Below are 19225 nucleotides of genomic sequence, written 5' to 3'. Positions count from 1 at the left end.
TGCTGGATTTGCCAACAACGGTTCCACTAAAGACCGTGCCTGTAGGGACTGCTTAAGCAGGTCTGCATCCTTCCATGAAGACATGTATTCATGGTTGAGGTCCAGCCTGTTTTATTAGCGCATATTCAAGCTTCTGCACAATGACTGACATCATGGCCATGTGCCCTGAAGCTTCTTTGCACAGTCATGTTCTGAGCACAGAAGCATATGATCCAATTTTCCATAAGGCAGTGTGTGCACTGGGAATTTTTGATCATCTTAACAATCAATTTTATACTTCAATTCAATTCCAAAAAACAAAACCAAGCCTTTCTCCTAATTCCTCTGTTAATTTCTTTTTGTTTACATTTATGTCTCTTAGATTGCTGCTTTCTTCTTTATAATTTCATTCATATCCTTCATATTTTCCACTTCTGTTTTATTTTACCTGGAAGTTTCCCAAGCCATTTCCGTCATTTCTTCAATAACATTCGTAGATTGGTGCGAACTGCTCCAATCACTGCCATCACCACAGTTAATATCGCCACTGATCTGACTCCACAGATCCTTTACAGCGGAGGGAGGGAGGGAGGGAGGGAGGGAGGGAGGGAGGGAGGGAGGGAGGGAGGGAGGGAGGGAGGGAGGGAGGGAGGGAGGGAGGGAGGGAGGGAGGGAGGGAGGGAGGGAGGGAGGGAGGGAGGGAGGGAGGGAGGGAGGGAGGGAGGGAGGGAGGGAGGGAGGGAGGGAGGGAGGGAGGGAGGGAGGGAGGGAGGGAGGGAGGGAGGGAGGGAGGGAGGGAGGGAGGGAGGGAGGGAGGGAGGGAGGGAGGGAGGGAGGGAGGGAGGGAGGGAGGGAGGGAGGGAGGGAGGGAGGGAGGGAGGGAGGGAGGGAGGGAGGGAGGAAGGAAGGAAGGAAGGAAGGAAGGAAGGAAGGAAGGAAGGAAGGAAGGAAGGAAGGAAGGAAGGAAGGAAGGAAGGAAGGAAGGAAGGAAGGAAGGAAGGAAGGAAGGAAGGAAGGAAGGAAGGAAGGAAGGAAGGAAGGAAGGAAGGAAGGAAGGAAGGAAGGAAGGAAGGAAGGAAGGAAGGAAGGAAGGAAGGAAGGAAGGAAGGAAGGAAGGAAGGAAGGAAGGAAGGAAGGAAGGAAGGAAGGAAGGAAGGAAGGAAGGAAGGAAGGAAGGAAGGAAGGAAGGAAGGAAGGAAGGAAGGAAGGAAGGAAGGAAGGAAGGAAGGAAGGAAGGAAGGAAGGAAGGAAGGAAGGAAGGAAGGAAGGAAGGAAGGAAGGAAGGAAGGAAGGAAGGAAGGAAGGAAGGAAGGAAGGAAGGAAGGAAGGAAGGAAGGAAGGAAGGAAGGAAGGAAGGAAGGAAGGAAGGAAGGAAGGAAGGAAGGAGAAAAAAAGAAAAGAAGAGAGAGAGAGAGAGAGAGAGAGTGCATATACTGTAATCCACTGGACAACAGTATCACGTGGTATCCTTGCCTATCAAACAATGCAACGGTTTGACACTGTCAAGAGCATTGAGCTTACAAAGAAGTGTTAAACAGTGAGCATGTAAATAATGTACTGCCTCATAAATAAATCTTAATCTCTCTTTGGATACATTTTGCTTTCATTGCATTCTGATAATGTTATGGCGATATCAGGGTAAAAACTGCAAAGACATTAACTTCAATTTTTTTAAATCTTCCACAGCTACAAGGATGATGTGAAGGAACAAGATGATGTGGGATGTTACACCCTTGTTGTAAGGAGAATAAATATGGTAATTGTAATGGATTCAGTTTAATATTAGATGTGGGAGAGCTTATAAATATTAGGGGAAAATATAATTCAAATATTCAGGCTGGAAAAAAGTGACAGCCATGGAATGTAGGAGGCAGGGAAAGTAAGGATTCAAAGATTGCTGAGTTGCAGAAAGCAGAGTGCTTAGTCAATAATTGGTCCTCACACCGAAGGAAGTATTTCCCAGAAATCGGACCTGATCTGAAGACAGCAGGAGATATTGCGAATAAGCAAATAGGATGCTTGAGTTGATTGTGAGAAAAAGAGAGTGCAAAAGTCAGGAAGCAATGGACTAAAATCATTTTCAGTTTCAGTTTAGTTTACTTTATTGTCACAAGAATAGTGACAATTGAACCATTTATAGAGTACAGATATATGATAAGGGATTAACATTTAGTGCAAGATAAAGCCATACAAGATATAATTTCAAAATTTGCAGAAAATGACAAAGTCAGAAATGCAGGGCACATTGATGCAGACAGCAGTATCCTCAGGCAGCTGTTGATTAGACAAAACATGGCAGATGAAATTTAACACAGAAAAATTACATATTTGGTTGGAGGGAAGGGAAGGTAAGATTAACTAAACAACACCATTTTTAAAGAGATGCGGAAAGAGAGATCAGTGGGTGAAAGTACAAAGATGAAAAGGCTGAGTAAAGAAAGTTGGTGGGATTTTTGGGTTTAACCACAGAGGAACTGAGAACTATAGACAATAGACAATAGACAATAGGTGCAGGAGTAGGCCATTCGGCCCTTCGAGCCAGCACCGCCATTCAATGTGATCATGGCTGTTCATTCTCAATCAGTACCCCGTTCCTGCCTTCTCCCCATACCCCCTGACTCCGTTATCCTTAAGAGCTCTATCTAGCTCTCTCTTGAATGCATTCAGAGAATTGGCCTCCACTGCCTTCTGAGGCAGAGAATTCCACAGATTCACAACTCTCTGACTAAAAAAGTTTTTCCTCATCTCCGTTCTAAATGGCCTACCCCTTATTCTTAAACTGTGGCCCCTGGTTCTGGACTCCCCCAACATTGGGAACATGCTTCCTGCCTCTAACGTGTCCAACCCCTTAATAATCTTATACGTTTCGATAAGATCCTCTCTCATCCTTCTAAATTCCAGTGTATACAAGCCTAGTCGCTCCAGCCTTTCAACAAATGACAGTCCCGCTATTCCGGGAATTAACCTAGTAAACCTAAGCTGCACGCCCTCAATAGCAAGAATATCCTTCCTCAAATTTGGAGACCAAAACTGCACACAGTACTCCAGGTGCGGTCTCACTCGGGCCCTGTACAACTGCAGGACCTCTTTGCTCCTATACTCAACTCCTCTTGTTATGAAGGCCAACATTCCATTGGCTTTCTTCACTGCCTGCTGCACCTGCATGCTTCCTTTCAGTGACTGATACACTAGGACACCCAGATCTCATTGTACGTCCCCTTTTCCTAACTTGACACCATTCAGATAATAATCTGCCTTCCTATTCTTACCTCCAAAGTGGATAACCTCACACTTATCCACATTAAACTGCATCTGCCATGCATCCGCCCATTCACACAACCTGGCCAAGTCACCCTGCAACCTCATAGCATCTTCCTCAAACTAAACCCATCAATTGTCATAAATATGCTCAGGATTAGTTTGAGCACAGGATTGAATACTGTGCTTAGTTCTAGGCACGTGGACATGCTTTGGGAAGGAAGTAAAGCTTTTGTAGAAAGTATAGAGAGGTGTACAAGAATGGTTTCAAAGATACGAGTTAACATTAAACGGATAGATTAGAGAAGTTGCATTTCTTAGTGTAGAACTGGCTAAGAGAAGACATGTGTTGCTTGACGTCATGAAGAGATTCAACGGAATAAATAAAGAGAAACGATTTCTGGAAGTCAATAATGAAAGGACATAGTTTTATGAAAGTTGACTGAAAAAGCAGAGGTCACATGAGGAAAAACTATTTTTATGCAACAAATAGTTAGGACAGAAATTGCCTACAGATGCAATGCTGGCTGTAAAAGGGAAGTGGATAAATTGCTGGAGATTAAAGAAAACTTGCATATATCATGGTAAAAGTACCTGGAAAGGTGACTTACTGGGTTGTTGTTTGAAAGAGCAGACTTGAAGGGTGAAATGGTTACCTACAGTGCTGTAATATTCTGTGTGCCCATCAGACGTCAGCTTATTTCAATGGCATAGGAACTTAAAGTTGAGGAGATGATACCTCAGTTTTGAAGAGTCTTGCTCAGAGCCCTTACAAAGAACTGCTTTCAGTTTTGGCATCAGGATTATACTAATCTCAGATGAGGAACAGCGCTAATATGACACCGAGACATAAAACCTTAACCTTTGAGAACAGCTTGCACAATAAACTTGTCTTCTCCTATGACTTCAAAAATCTGTGGGTGACCAAAGTGCTTCAAATGATTAAGGAAACAATAGCACAGAAACCTTCCCTGGGAATGGATGCAGAACAATATGACAAAGTGAGAAATCACAAGGCAATTCAGAGTGAAGTCAGGAAATACCTTTTTTTCACACAAAGAGTTCTACAAATGTATAATTCATTTCACCAAAAGAGCGGTTCGACTGAAACATTCAAGACTCAGGTCAATAAATTATATTTCATGGGTTATCAGTGTTGTGGGACAGATCACCTTTGATTTAAGTGAATAGAAGAAAAGGCTTGAGAGACTCACTAACCAAATCCTATTCCACTGCTTCTGATATAATCATTATCAGAATCTGTAGCCTTTTCTTCTACATCAAATGCTTATCCCATTTTCCCTTAGCGGATGTAGCAATCTTCACCTTATCCACCCTTTGCAGTAAACCAGGGAATGCTCCAGTACTTTTCCTTAATATATTATTTTTACTAAGTTCACCATGTCAGTTTGAAAAATGAGCTTACCAGCCAAGGGAAATATTTTTTTTCTATTCACTCAGTCAAAATTCTCATCATCATGTAAGTTTATTTTTAACAGCTCCATTAGATTCCTCTATTCCTGATATCTTAACTTTGCCCAGAGAATTATCAATTCGCTGGCATCATCCTGATCAGTGTCTGGTCTTAATAATGGTAATACACTTTGTGACAAGATATCCACAATGCTCTATCAGTACCTTAATAAATATGCTTAGTTAATCTTTGGTCTTGCATTTCATGATTTATAATCTTGTAGTGGGTCTGGACGCGGCAGGAATCAGGCAAGACGCCAGGTAAGAATTAACAATAACTTTAATGCAGCATCAGAACATCCACTCTCTTCAGTCTCCTGCACGAGTAAACTCTAGCCCCTTCAGGCAAACCCCATAGCACCAGACCCCTCTACAGCCCTGTCCACTCAGTGCCGAGGGGAATGACCCAGGGAGTGGCCTAATCCTACCTGTCCACTCAGTGCCGAGGGGGATGACCCAGGGAGTGGCCTAATCCCCCCTGTCCACTCAGTGCCGAGGGGAATGACCCAGGGAGTGGCCTAACCCTCGGGCACCGCCACAATCTGAACACTTTGATGGGTGCACTTACCCTCACTGTTTTTTATACATGAATATGAATGTTGAATTATAAATAGTAAATTAGAGAGCCAAACACAATGTTAGTCAATAAAATAAGGGATGAGATGTGAGCTGGATAAGATACATATGGCAAGACATTTGGATGAATTATCACTTACAAATATTGAACAATATTGAACTAGACCAGTAAGATTCTGTAAGTAGTTGAGTCTGGAAATGATAGATCAACAGCAGATGAACACCAAGTCATCCTACTAGTTTCACTGTGGTCCTGCTTAGTTTCACTGTTCATACCCTCTCGTTATCACCTCTTCCACAGCCAACAATGGACCGTTGTGGGCTCCACCTCTCCTTGTTCACTCTTGTTGGCCTTGATTTGTTCTTTTCATAACTTTCATTCTTTTGTTCTTTGTACCATCTCAAACCTCCAGTTTCCCTCTCCCCTGACTCTCAGTCTGAAGAAGGGTCTTGACCCCGAAACATCACCTATTCCTTTTCTCCACTGATGCTGCCTGTCCCGCTGAGTTACTAGTATTTTGTGTCTCTCGCAGATGAACTGAAGTAGATTTAGTGGCAGGTGATATGCTGGTGAAAGAGAGCTTAAAAACTAAAGAAATTAGAAGTGGGCAAGGCCTTAAGGTCCCTCAAGCCACCACGGATCACAATCATTCAAGGTGATTGTAGGAGCCATTTTGTTTGTACTAGCTGTTTAGCATATTATATTATTTTGTATCCTGCTGTATTATTTTTGGACACTTTGGGGTTGTCGTGATGAATACATATATGGGCATAATGTACTGGGAGGAGTCAGAACTAGGTACTATCTGGGAATGCAGAGACGGGATGCATCAAACACGGAGAAGCCATGGTGAGATATAGTTCTTACCAGACCTATGACGAGAGAAAAGTTTGGTTAAATACAAATCTGTGTGTATTACTACATCAATAAACGACTAATTAAACTGAAACATCTTTAAGATCTCTCTGATGTTGGCTTGCGTCAAGATCGATCACTCCACCCTCTGTGAAAAGGTGGCAAGCAGAGAGGACTTTATTGTAAGGACTGATGTTGCCACTACATTAAGAGTAAGAACTAGCTCCATGAATTAAAAAAGTAACACCTTTCTCTAGAGCCATTTAAAGTAACTATTGGCTCTATGAGTGAGACTGAAGCTTGTGAATTGACTGGACGGATCAAGGGTTATTTTATTGTAAGCCTGAACCGAATTCCACAGACCAGGACAGGGCATCTACCTGCGCTAATCTGCTTAACGGAGATTGAAAACTTGGAAAGCCACCTACGGGAAATAGTGAGTACAGCATTAAGGTTTATTGGAAAAGCTGTATTTCAGAAGTTGTATTAAAAAACTGCTATTGAAAACTTTGGAATGCTGAGAACAAAGAAGTGACCTTGAGCATCGCAAGACATCAGTTTGTTTTGAATTCTTGTGAAGATACGACTTTATGTCAATGCGTCTTAAAGTGATAGTGATGTACAAGTATGTCTGTGGTTAGATTTGATGTTCAGCCACATGGTGGCAACATCAGAAAGGATTTCGTAAAGGAAAATGGTTTTTCTTCATCATGTGGAACTTCAAAGTTCTCTTATGTCTTGAAATGGGTTGCCGCCCTGAAAAGAAGAGAAGGAGGAGAAGGAGGAGAGGAAGAAGAAGGAGGAGGAGGAGGAGGAGGAGGAGGAGAAGAGGAAGGAGAAGAAGAGGAAGGAGAAGAAGAGGAAGGAGAAGAAGAGGAATGTGTTTGGAACTGTTCAAGTAGCCTGTTAACAATACCATAAAATATGAACATTACCACTGATGTAAAATGGAAGATTCAGATTTAGTGCCCATTTTCATTGTTTCACCGAACCTGTCTCTGTTTTTCTCTTTCCTGTGCTTGTGCTCTGCGCATTAAAGAGCTTTTATTCCATTCTATTATATTCTGTTTTGAGGACTGGTCAATCTATGAAAATCATTTAGTTCACATCCACCTTCTAAATTATCTTATCATTGGGAACATGTGAACAAGATTGAAAAGGAAGAGGTCCTTCAGCTCACCATGTCTGTACCGACCATGATGTCCATCTAAACTGCATTTATCTGTGTACCTCTACACCCAGTCTGAAGAGAAGTCCCGACCTGAAACACCATTTGTCCTTTTCCTTCCACAGATGCAGTCTGACCGGCTGAGTATCTCCAGTGGTTTATTTTCAGCTCAGGATTCCAGCATCTGCAGTCTCTCCCTCCTCTCCCAGTCCCTCCTCTCCCAGTCCCTCCTCTCCCAGTCCCTCCTCTCCCAGTCCCTCCTCTCCCAGTCCCTCCTCTCCCAGTCCCTCCTCTCCCAGTCCCTCCTCTCCCAGTCCCTCCTCTCCCAGTCCCTCCTCTCCCAGTCCCTCCTCTCCCAGTCCCTCCTCTCCCAGCTTGTTCATATTTCTATCTAAGTGCTTCTTAAATGTTGCTATCATATCCACTTCTACTATCTCTCCTGGCAGAGCATTCAAAGCATCTACCAGTCTCTATAAAAATCTAGCATCAAAAATCTTCATTAAACTTCCCCGTCATTATAAAATTATGCCTCTGGTATTTCCACCAATTCTCTGGTATTGGGAGAAAGATTCTGCCCAACTACCCTCTTCCAGCTCGGACTCCTAGTCTGGAAATTCACCATCTTCCTTACCACCCGCATGTGCACACATACCTCATTCCCTGTTTACAACCCAAGACCCAAGGAGCAAGCAATATTCATACAGCTGATCAGTTTATTGTCGTGGAGTCATTTCTTTGCACAACCTCCGCCTATTTTCACAAATGCGGTGGGACATTGGCAAAAGCATGTAATATGGCATTTACCTAATAAGGTTTCCTCGTCCATCTTCCCAATGGTTTTAGTTTAAACCTCTGCCTTAAACAATCTAAACTAAGATTTGATAACAACCTTTCTTTTGAGAAAGAGACCAAAATTATGCCAAGTACTCAGCATAGTCCAGACCATCATGGGCCTGTCACTTCCTTGCATCCGGTCCCTTTTCACAAAGTGTTTGCATCAGTGAGGCTGGAAGTATTGTAAAGTATTAACAACGTCCCAGTCGCTTGTACCTATCCATGCCCTCACCTGCCTATTCTGTCCATTAACCTTTCCCACACCACCCTCCATACCAACTTCTAGCCTCTCACGTGCCTCTGTCCTGCACGAGATCCCACCCCCCTGCCAATCTAGTTTAAACCATCCCCATAAATCATTAGCAAACCTACCCGCTAGGATGTTGGTCCCCCTCCAGTTTAGGTGCAACCCGTCCTTTTTATACAAGTCACCTCTGATCCAGAAATCTAAATACCTGCCCCCTGCACCAACTCCTCAGCGACACATTCATTTCACCTTTCTTCCTATTTTTACCTTCACTAGCACGAGGTACAGGAAGCAATCCTAAGATCACTGCCCTGCAGGTCCTGCTTTTCAGGCTTCTCCCCAATTCCGTAAATTTTTGTTGCAGAACCTCCTTCCTCTTCCTACCTATATCGCTTGTGCCAACATGCACTACAATCTCCGGCTGCTCCCCCTCACTATTGAGGATGCCGTGCAGCCGCTCCAAGACATCCTGGACCCTGACACCAGGGAGGCAACTAACCATCCTGGAGTCTCGCCTGCTGCCACAGAATCTCCTGTCCGTACCTCTGATGATGGAGTCTCCCACCACTTTGGCTCTGCCTGACATCACTCTTCCCTGTTGAGCCTCGGCACCAGGGTTGGAATCACAGCCCTGGCTACCACTCAATCTTGTCCTGTTGTCCGCTCCCAAGAGGGTGTACCTGTTTTCAGTAGGTACAGCCACTGGGGTCTCCTGCACTCCACCTTTAGTCCTCTTTCTCATAGTCGCCCACCTTTGCTCTTCCTGCATCCTTGGTGTGACAACCTCACTGAAGGTCTTCATATCATATCATATCAAAGCATATATATACAGCCGGAAACAGGCCTTTTCGGCCCTCCAAGTCCGTGCCGCCCAGCAATCCCCGCACATTAACACTATCCTACACCCACTAGGGACAATTTTTTACATTTACCCAGCCAATTAACCTACATACCTGTACGTCTTTGGAGTGTGGGAGGAAACCGAAGATCTCGGAGAAAACCCACACAGATCACGGGGAGAACGTACAAACTCCTTACAGTGCAGCACCTGTAGTCAGGATCGAACCTGAGTCTCCGGCGCTGCATTCGCTGTAAAGCAGCAACTCTACCGCTGCGCTACCGTGCCGCCCAGGAAACTCTCATTTTCCCAGATGGCCCTGAGCTCATCCAGCTGCTGCTCCAGTTCCCCAACACGTTCATTCAGGAGCTACACTGGACACAATTTCTGCAGGTGTAGTTGTCAGAAGCACCAGCAGTGTCCCTGACTTCCCACGTCCTGCAGGAAACACACTGTACCAACTTGCCTGCCATTTCTTCAGTGGACAAAAAAATCACAAATTTTGAATCAAGTGTAGCCTCCTTGCCTCAGCCTCCTCACCGAAGACTCGAGCCAAAGACTCACACTTTACCTCCCAAGGCACTTCACCTCAACAAGGCTGCTCTGCTACAGCTGCACTTATATTTGTCTGCCACCTAATCAACTACTTTAGGGCTAAATTGTAAATTATTTGAACCTGTGCCTTGGCGCTCTTTTTAAATCTCCGTTCCCTCTGGCTCACCTTCTTTCAGCCAATACTCTCTCTCGCTGCTTCTGGCTGCTGCTTCTCTCCTACCTTCACCATTCCTCCACCAATGTGAACAGTTTCTCTCTATCTAGTCTGTCTCGACCTTCAAGCTTCTGAGATCCCTTGGAATTTACTTTGTTCAAAGGAAGGCAATCCTAGCTTTTGCAATCTATCCACACTACTCAAGTCCTGGTAATAATTTTAGCAATTTTTTTTACTGCAGCCTCTCTGAAGACTTGATATCTGTTCTAAAGAATGCCCCCTAGATCTGGAGACGAAACACCACTGTGCCCAGATGCATGATTTATAAAGAATTTATGATTCACCACCGACTTCCATGGACTAGTATTCCATGTCTCTATTAAAAAGCTGAAGATTCTCTTAAGCTTTCTTAACCACATTCTCAGCCCGAACAGTCATTTTCAACAAACTGGATATACACCTCCAATCCTCCATTCTTATACAACTTTCGAATTGTAACTCTAGATAATATTGTCACGTCTCATTCTTCCAGCAAAATATAACACTTCACAATTCTCATTATTAAAAATAATTTCCCACCTATTCACCCATTCCACCAGCCTGTTTATATCTCCATGAAATCTATTATTCTCTTCTCATGGTTCACTACACCTCAAGCTTTGTGATAAGCCATATGGAAATTTAATTACACAAAGTATATTGCACAGGTTATTCTGCCCAATCTGTCCTTGCCAGCAACTCATTTTATTTGTCGCCCAGTTCTTCCATCTTTAACTTCATTGGCCTAACCTTTAATTACTTTCATCCTCACATGGATGCCTCTTAAACGCATCTATGAGGAATGCTATTTGTATCAATTGGTCCTTGTTATACTGAGTTCCACATTGTCACCACTCTGAACAAAAAAGCATTTCTCTGGATGTTCTATTAAAATTATACTGATGCCTATTGGTTTTTATGCTCTGAAAATCCCTTCCAACAATCAAAACCTTTCACTATTTTAAAGACATATCATGTCACACCACTTTTCAAGACCATGGAAACCTAGAAAGCACAAAACCTATTTATGTTTGCTGATCTGATATCATCTTGTGGTTCTGATTTATCCTCACAAATAGTTTTTGCACTTTTTCTGGTTTATTCCACTCCAAGACATTCAAGTGTGGTCCAATTGCCATTCAATGCATCTTTAGCATAATTTCTCTACTTCTCGGTAACATCTCCCTGAAAACCTCTTGGATTTTCTTATTACAGCCTTCTGAACCACAGGTAATTGGTGACATACTTGACGTGTTATTACAACAGTGCAAATCTTCCTCTAATTCAGCTCCAATTAGTACCTTTAGAAATTTATTCATCAAAATCATGAATTGATTTTGTTGATTTATGTTAGAAATGCTGAATACCTTGATGTTACCGTAAAAGCAAGCCTGTGCCATTTATAGATCTAGATATATTTAAGGCTGATGCTCAGTCACTAAACTAACTGACTGAAAATAAATGTTATCCAAATGAAACATAATGATAATTTCCAGCTGCTTCATATCACTGCAGAAATTTAATCCAGCCATATTCAAATGAGAATTTAACTTGTCCATCTGGAGTGATTTCTGTGGAATCCCTGCAGTAACTAATTCTGGACCCATGTGGACTTAATTTCCCCAGCCAAATGTGGGGTATTACTCCATGCATGGCTGGAGAAATTGGGCTCCAAATGTGACCTCCAGGAATGACTGCATGTTCACAGAATAGCACCAAATTGATATCCCACAAAGGCAAGTCTCTTGTTTACCTCCAGTATTTCAGCCCCTCTCTATCTCTCCATGCTACAGATCAAACTCACCACCCCAGACATCACAACACCTTTCTATTAGCCTCCCGATTGACTCAGGTCCTGCCCCTACCCAACAGCCCAAGACCCGACTATTCCCCCCACATTCAGCTGAGACTACCATCTTGATTCCGATTATTGGGATTCCCTCACATACGTCCCAATCCTGATCATCAGCCCCTTTCCCCCTCCATCTTAGTTCAGTTTAGTTTAGAGATACAGTGGGGAAACAAGCCCCTCGTCCCACCAGGTCTGCGCCGACCTGCGATTCCTGCACTATTCTACACACACAAGGGACAATTTACAATTTTATCAAGCCAATTAACCTCCAAGCCTGCACATCTTTGGAGTGTGGTAGGAAACTGGAGATCCCGGAGAAAACTCACGCAGGTCAGAGGAAGAACGTACAAACTCCGTGCAGACAGAACCCATAGTCAGGATCGAACCCGTGTCTCTGGTGCTGAAAGGCAGCAACTCTACTGCTGTGCCACCGTGCTGCCAATCTCTAATTTAGATTTAGATTTAGAGATACAGCGCAGAAACAGGCCCCTCGGCCCATCGGGTCCGCGCCGCCCAGCGATCCACGCACACTAACACCATCCTACACCCACTAGGAACAATTCTTTTTTTCCATTTGCCCAGCCAATTAACCTACATACCTGTACGTCTTTGGAGTGTGGGAGGAAACCGAAGATCTCGGAGAAAACACAACAGGTCACGGGGAAAACGTACAAACTCCGTACAGACAGCACCCATAGTCAGGATTGAACCTGAGTCTCCGGCGCTGCATTCGCTGTAAGGCAGCAACTCTACCGCTGCGCCACCTGATCCTGATCTTAATTACACAGCCCACCAACTGCCATTCCAATTACATCTTGCCTCTGAATCTCTGATCTCAAACACTGTTTGACCCACCTTCACCCCCTGCCCCAATGAATTGATCCATTCACCCACCTCACCAAACCTGGCCTCAGTTCCAGTGGCAGATTATCTTCATGTGCTCCTCCAGAACTGATCATTGGCACATGGCTCTACAACCATATAAAGCTCCCGTGACAATGCACTGCAATTACTAGATCACCGTCTTCCAGCTTACATCACAAAACACCTCCACATAAATCAGCACAACCATTCACTCATTTGAAACATGTAACTTCCTTGCCAGAGCAATTATATTACTTTTTATCAGATATTACCTGACCCAATCTTCAATGTGAGATCAGGTATTTTATCCTCATGTATTGCAACAGATTTATAATTCTGGACAAGAAGCATGACTGTTTCACATTTCACAGATGATTCATTTCCCAATGCTTCGAATTGCTTGAGTGAGAAAAAATATAATTGTAATCATTAAATGATACAAAAAAAATCAGGCTGTTATTATAGTGCACAGCTACATCGATCATCCAATATTATTGATGTAAAACACACTATTTAAACCATCTACTCTTTCCATTTCCTTTTTATCTGCTATATTCATTTATTTTTGAATCTTGATGTTATCTGTTTAAATTAGAGTGAATGGATGCCCAATTGACCAGTAAGATTAATGAGCAAATCCATATATTCTTACAAACCCATTTGCTTTCCAATCTACCAACACTTTTTTAATAATGTAGCACTGAAACTCTCATTATTGTGCTAGAGTCCAATATAATTTTGCATAATTTGTGTCTGAAATAAAGAAACCAGTAGGAGTTACATTTGCAACTCTGACAAATATGTCTAAAGGAATGACTGCAACAATTACCAATGTGAACTAAAACCCATATTCAAGTGTTCAGAAAGGGAAATAACAACCATGAACAAAAGTTGTGATTTATGATTTCAAAATGCTTGTCATTCACAATAACTTTCTTTTTTTTATCAACTCTGAAATCAAACCTGTAGCGCGGAGCCAAAGAGAGGCAATTTTATTATCTACTTGGAAGTCTTGGCTAATAGCCACCATTCATTGACCCTCCCTCCCTCAGACAACTTCATCTGCTGCTCGACTCATTCCTCTCTTCTTCCTGGCTCCATCCCACCTCGGTTCCTGTTGTCAATACTTCCCACAGAGGCATCTTGGACTCACATCTGCCTTGCCTCTTTCTTTTAATTCAGCTTCAAATGTTGCACCATCATAAACAAGATCATGTCATTTTCGAATACCATTAATGATAAAACATCATAAGGTGCTTCACAGAAGCATTAGCAAGAACATAAATTAACATTGAGCTATGTTGGGGGGTCAGGACAGGTTACCAAAAGCACTGTCAGGGCAACATTGAAGGAGCATTTTGAAAGAGGAAGAGAGTCTGAAGGAGAGAGAGGGAGGGAGGGAGGGAGGGAGGGAGGGAGGGAAGGGGAAAAAGAGGAAGTGAGACTTAAGGAGAGAATTGCATATTTCATGGGAGCAATAGTTAGATAGAGGTCTAGGGGCTAGTGGAATCAGGGATATGGGGAGAAGGCAGACACGGGTTACTGATTGTGGATGATCAGCCATGATCACAATGAATGGCGGTGCTCGCTTTAAGGGCCAAATGGCCTCCTCCTGCACCTATTTTCTATGTTTCTATGTTTAATAAGACTGCAATGTGGAAGAGCAGGGGTTGCAGATATGGGAGCAGGGGAAGCAATGGACGATTTTGTGAAGAAGGATTTGAATTTTTAAAATGTACATTTGTGAACACAGGGGTAATAATGGACGTTGGGCACATTGTGTGACTAAAGTGTCTAACAACAGTGCTAGACATAAGTTGAAGATCACAGAGGATACTAAGTATGTTCATAAGTTCATGTCATAGGAGCAGAAGTAGGCCATTCGGCCCATTGAGTCTACACCACCATTTAATCATATATTTCCCTCTCAACCCCATTTTTCTGCCTTCTCTCCATAACCCTTGACACCAGTACGAATCAAGAATCCATCAATCTCGGCCCATAAAAATACCCAATGACAACCTCCATGGCAATGAATTCCACAGATTCACCACCAATTGACGGAATAAATTCCTCCCCATCTCCTTTCTAAAGGTATGTTCTTTCATTCTGAGGCCATGTCCTCTGATTCGAGACTCTCCCACTAGTGGAAACATCCGCTCCACATCGACTCTTACACAGAAACACAAAATAAACGTAGGTGTACAAGCAGGTTTTGAGGATTCGGATCAGTGAGGGAGAAAGAACGCTTCCACAAGTTAAAGTTACAAAGTTTATATTCATTAAAGTACCAAATAAAGTAGCAGTAAAGCATGTCTAACTATCTTCTACCCATCAAGGTTTCCACAGGCACGTGGGGTGGCTGGTAGTACTCAGTGGTCTCGGCACCATTCACAAACTGGGTCTGAGAAGTCCCATGGCTCATTCCTAGCAAGTACTTATGTAATCAATAAGCCCGCACTTCTTTCCTAATCCACATGAACAAACTAGCTATCCTCCGTCATACTGAAAACATTAATTACATCAGGTATCAAGCTTGTCTTGATTGTCTCTGTGAAGAACAAGTTTATCTTATCTTATCACTGTATGTTCTTGCAGTTGTGTGATCCAAGGCCTCGTAAGCCACTTATTTCACAAGGCAGCCTGCTTGCCTGACATGGGAACTATTAGCAGACAATTCCATTTTAGCTGGAAGCAAGTTTTAACCCGTATATCACATGGCACAGAGGCGAACACTTGGGAGGGGATCAAACTGGTTGGGGACACACACTAAAGAAAATGTAAAACACTGCAAACTACAGCACAGGAACAGGCCCTTCGGCCCACCATGTCCGTGCTGAATATGATGGCAATCTAACCAATCCTATTCTCTCAAGTGGCACGATCCACATCTCTCGAGTGTCTGCCTATTCAGATGTCTGTCTGAATGCCTCTTAAAAGTTTCTACCTTATCTGCTTTCACCCAACAAGCCCCCCTCCCCACCCACCACCCATCTCCCAACATTATGTTCCAGAGTCCTGCCGCTCTCTCTGTAAACATTGTCTCCATACATCTCCTTTAAACTTTCTCCCTCTCACCTTAAACCAATGCTCTCTGGTATTTGACATTTTCCCCCTGGGAAAAATATTTTGACTATCTACCCAATCTCTGCCCCTCATAATTTAACAAAGTCCTCTCAGCCTCTGATGCTCCAGAGAAAACAATTCAAGTTTATCCAATCTCTACTAAATGCTGATATACATCAATCCATGTAACATCCTAGTAAATTTCTTCGGCATCCTCTCTGCAGCTTCCACATCTTATAGCATGAGGACCAGACTGCACACGATACTCCAAATGTGGTCTAATCCAAAGTTTTGTACAGCTGCAACAGGACTTGCTAACTTTGATTCCCAATGCCCGACTAATGAAGGCAGGCATGGTGTATGCCCTCTTTCTCACCATATCCACTTGTATTGCCGCATTCAGTGATCTCTGGACTTATACCCAGTCTGTACATCAATGCTGCTAAGGGACCTGCCATTTACTGTGTATATTCCGCTTCCATTCGATCGTCCAACCTCCCACACCTACACTTGTCAGGATTAAATTCCATTTTCCATTCATCCTCCCAAATTTTCAATGGATCTATATCCTGATATCTCTTTTGACAACCATTCTGTCTCTGATTTAACTTTGTTAATTCCTGAAAAGAATTATTGAAGAAGAATCCATATTGTCTTCTGTAGCGGAGTCCCTAACAACACAGTCGATAGACTTGTCCCTTTAAAAATGGTGCTGCTCAGTTGAAAATAAGAACATAAGAAAATTGGAGGAGGAATATATCACTTAGTCTTTGCCATTCAATATGAACATAGTTGATCTTCCCCAGACCTCATATCCTTCCTTTGTCCCGCCCCCCTGACATCTGAAGAAGGGTCTCGACCCGAAACGTCACCCATTCCTTCTCTCTTGAGATGCTGCCTGACCTGCTGAGTTACTCCAGCATTTTGTGAAATAAATACCTTCGCTTTGTACCAGCACCTGCAGTTGTTTTCTTACACTTCCCCAGAACTCATCTTCTCTTCTGTACCAGTTCCCCAAACCTTTAATTCCCTAATCTTTCAAAATATTACTTACTTCCTCTTTAAATCCCTACAATGATCTTGTCTTTCTGAATGCTCTGGGATAATGCATTGCAGAGATTCACCAAACTCTGTGAGTTCTTATCCTCCCTGGTTTCAAATGACCACCTCCTTACCTTGTAACTATGTCCCCTTGTTTCAGATTCTCCCACAAGTGGAAACACCATAACTCCACCCAGCCATGCCCCATATGATCTCATGTTTCAATAAGATCACTCTTCCTTGTTCTAAACTTCCAAGAAAGTTGGCCTTACCCACGGCAGTCCTACTTTGTATCTATTTCTAACTCCTGATTTTTTGGGAAGATTTTTCATTCACCGTTGCACCTTTCTCAATACATAAAGATCTTCCAGATCACGTCAGCATTGATATAAAACATAAAATTCATCCCTAGAGTGGCTTTGAATCACACAATGATCTAAAAAATCAAATATATTCTCTTTTATTTAGTAGAAACAGCTTTTATAAATCCCATTGCTTCTCAAAACATGCTATTTAAAGGGTAACATTCAAACTTTATTCTCTCCTCACTGAGTTCTGTGAGGCTTCTGTGGGAACCCACAAACTTCTGATGAATAAGCCAGGTTGTGACAAAATGAGCATGTTATGCTTTGAAGCATTCCCTGCCACATCTCTGACTTTAGTCAAAGGTATTAAAACTCTCATAATGCTTTCTCACTAGTCTCTCTTTTTCCATTCAACATAACTCCCAGTTTACAGCACCATCAGCATTTTATTCTGCATAGTGCCCTGTTCCCCAATTCCCCTGTTCTTGCCAACCTCCATTGGCTTCTAATCTACAAAATCAATAAAATCAGTCCATTCCCACAGGGAACCAGTTCAATTCTACTTAGTGTGTAGGAAGGAACGTCAGATGCTGGTTTAAACTGAAAATAGACACAAAAAGCTGGAGTAACGCAGTGGGACAGGCAGCATCTCAGGAGGGAAGGAATGGGTGACTTTGTCGTTTGAGACCCTTCTTCACCCATTCCTTCTCTCCAGAGATGCTGCCTGTCCCGCTGAGTTACTCCAGCTTTTTGTGTCTATCTTCAATTCAACTTAGTATCTGTTCTGCCTTTGTGCAACTTTCATTCTCTTCACTAAGACGAATGAAGCGTTTATTGTTTTTTGCTGAAGAAAAGTGCCAAAAGAAGGATTTCTGTCAAAGTTTCCTGATTTCCTGTCGTAACATTGTCATAGGATCTCCAGTTACCCTGGACAAACAGCATAAAATAACTTCACTCATTCTTTTGCCTTATGTACCGTCAATTTAAGAGAACTTCTGCCAGATTGGCCAGCTAAATGCACAGTGAGGTGTTTCATTTCTTATGAGTACGTACTCTGGTTTTGTGATGAGACATTTTAGCTTGGTTTTCCATTTCCCCATGAAAATGAAAAGATTTGGCAAGAAACTTAACAAAATCACAAGTCATGGATACCAGTGAAAATTTTCAGTTTCATTAAATAATTGTCCAACAAATGACACCATTCATATTTGCATAACATTCTCTTTTAAAAAATCCATTAGTCCAGAAACATTGTGAAAAATGTATAGATTTCCTGGTAAATGACAGATAAATTAAAAGCCAATCGCAATGGAATTCACACTAATATTCTGCACACTTTATAAAGATGATATAGTTTGATATATGCTAAATTAAATGACAATGTGATGATTCTGAATTGACATTTAATATGTTGAAAAATTTGCTCTCATTCAAAAGTACATTTTTTCTTAACATAACATTCATCAATGACTTTGACCTTAAAGAACATAAAAATGGGAATCAGAGAGAAAACTCTGTTGGTTGGAATCATACCTAGCACAAAGGAAGATGGTTGTGATGGTTAAGAGTCAATCATCAGCCACAGGACATCTCCGCAGGTGTTCCTCAGGGCAGTGTCCTAGACCCAACGTCTTCAACTGTTTCATTAAATGACCTTCCCAGGTCGGAAGTAGGGATGTTCGCTGTTGACTGCACAATGACCAGCACCATTTGTGATTCTTCAGACAATGGAGCAGTCTGCATCCACCTGGGCAAAACCTGGTCCTGGGCTAGTAATATTAATGGTGACAAGTAATATTAATGCCACTCAGATGCCACGCAATGTTGATAACTTGAGAAAATCCAACTCCTGTCCACTGACTTTCAATGACATTACCACCGTTGTATCCCCTGTGATAAATATCATGGGGGTGGATGACTATTGACCAGAAACTCAACTGGAATAGCCATACAAACCAAATGGTTTCAAGAGCAGGTGAGAGGCGAGGAATCTTGTGCAAGTAACTCAACTCCTAATTCCACGAAGCTTGTCCATTTTCCACAAGGCTCCAGTCAGGAGTGTGATTGAATACTCCTCACTGGCCTGGATGAGTACACATCTGAAGGTCACCAATAAGATA

At 42.6% G+C, this 19225-nt stretch overlaps 1 protein-coding gene across 3 annotated transcripts in view; it reads right to left on the bottom strand.

Annotated features, from left to right (window-relative positions):
- Positions 1 to 19225, bottom strand: part of LOC144592672 (sodium/potassium-transporting ATPase subunit beta-1-interacting protein 3) — a 369074-nt gene that overhangs the window by 221361 nt on the left and 128488 nt on the right. The window contains exon 1 of one of the 3 annotated variants that reach the window (XM_078397461.1): positions 428 to 495. The exons of the other annotated variants lie outside the window; for them this stretch is intronic. The gene's annotated coding sequence lies outside the window, so the exon portion shown is untranslated. Of the gene's footprint in view, positions 1 to 427; positions 496 to 19225 lie in introns of those variants that run through there. 3 annotated transcript variants of the gene reach the window in all.

This window comes from Rhinoraja longicauda, chromosome 4 (genome assembly GCF_053455715.1).
Source record: "Rhinoraja longicauda isolate Sanriku21f chromosome 4, sRhiLon1.1, whole genome shotgun sequence".
Classification (NCBI taxonomy): Eukaryota; Metazoa; Chordata; class Chondrichthyes; order Rajiformes; family Arhynchobatidae; genus Rhinoraja; species Rhinoraja longicauda.
This window is presented reverse-complemented; position numbering and strand designations above follow the sequence as displayed.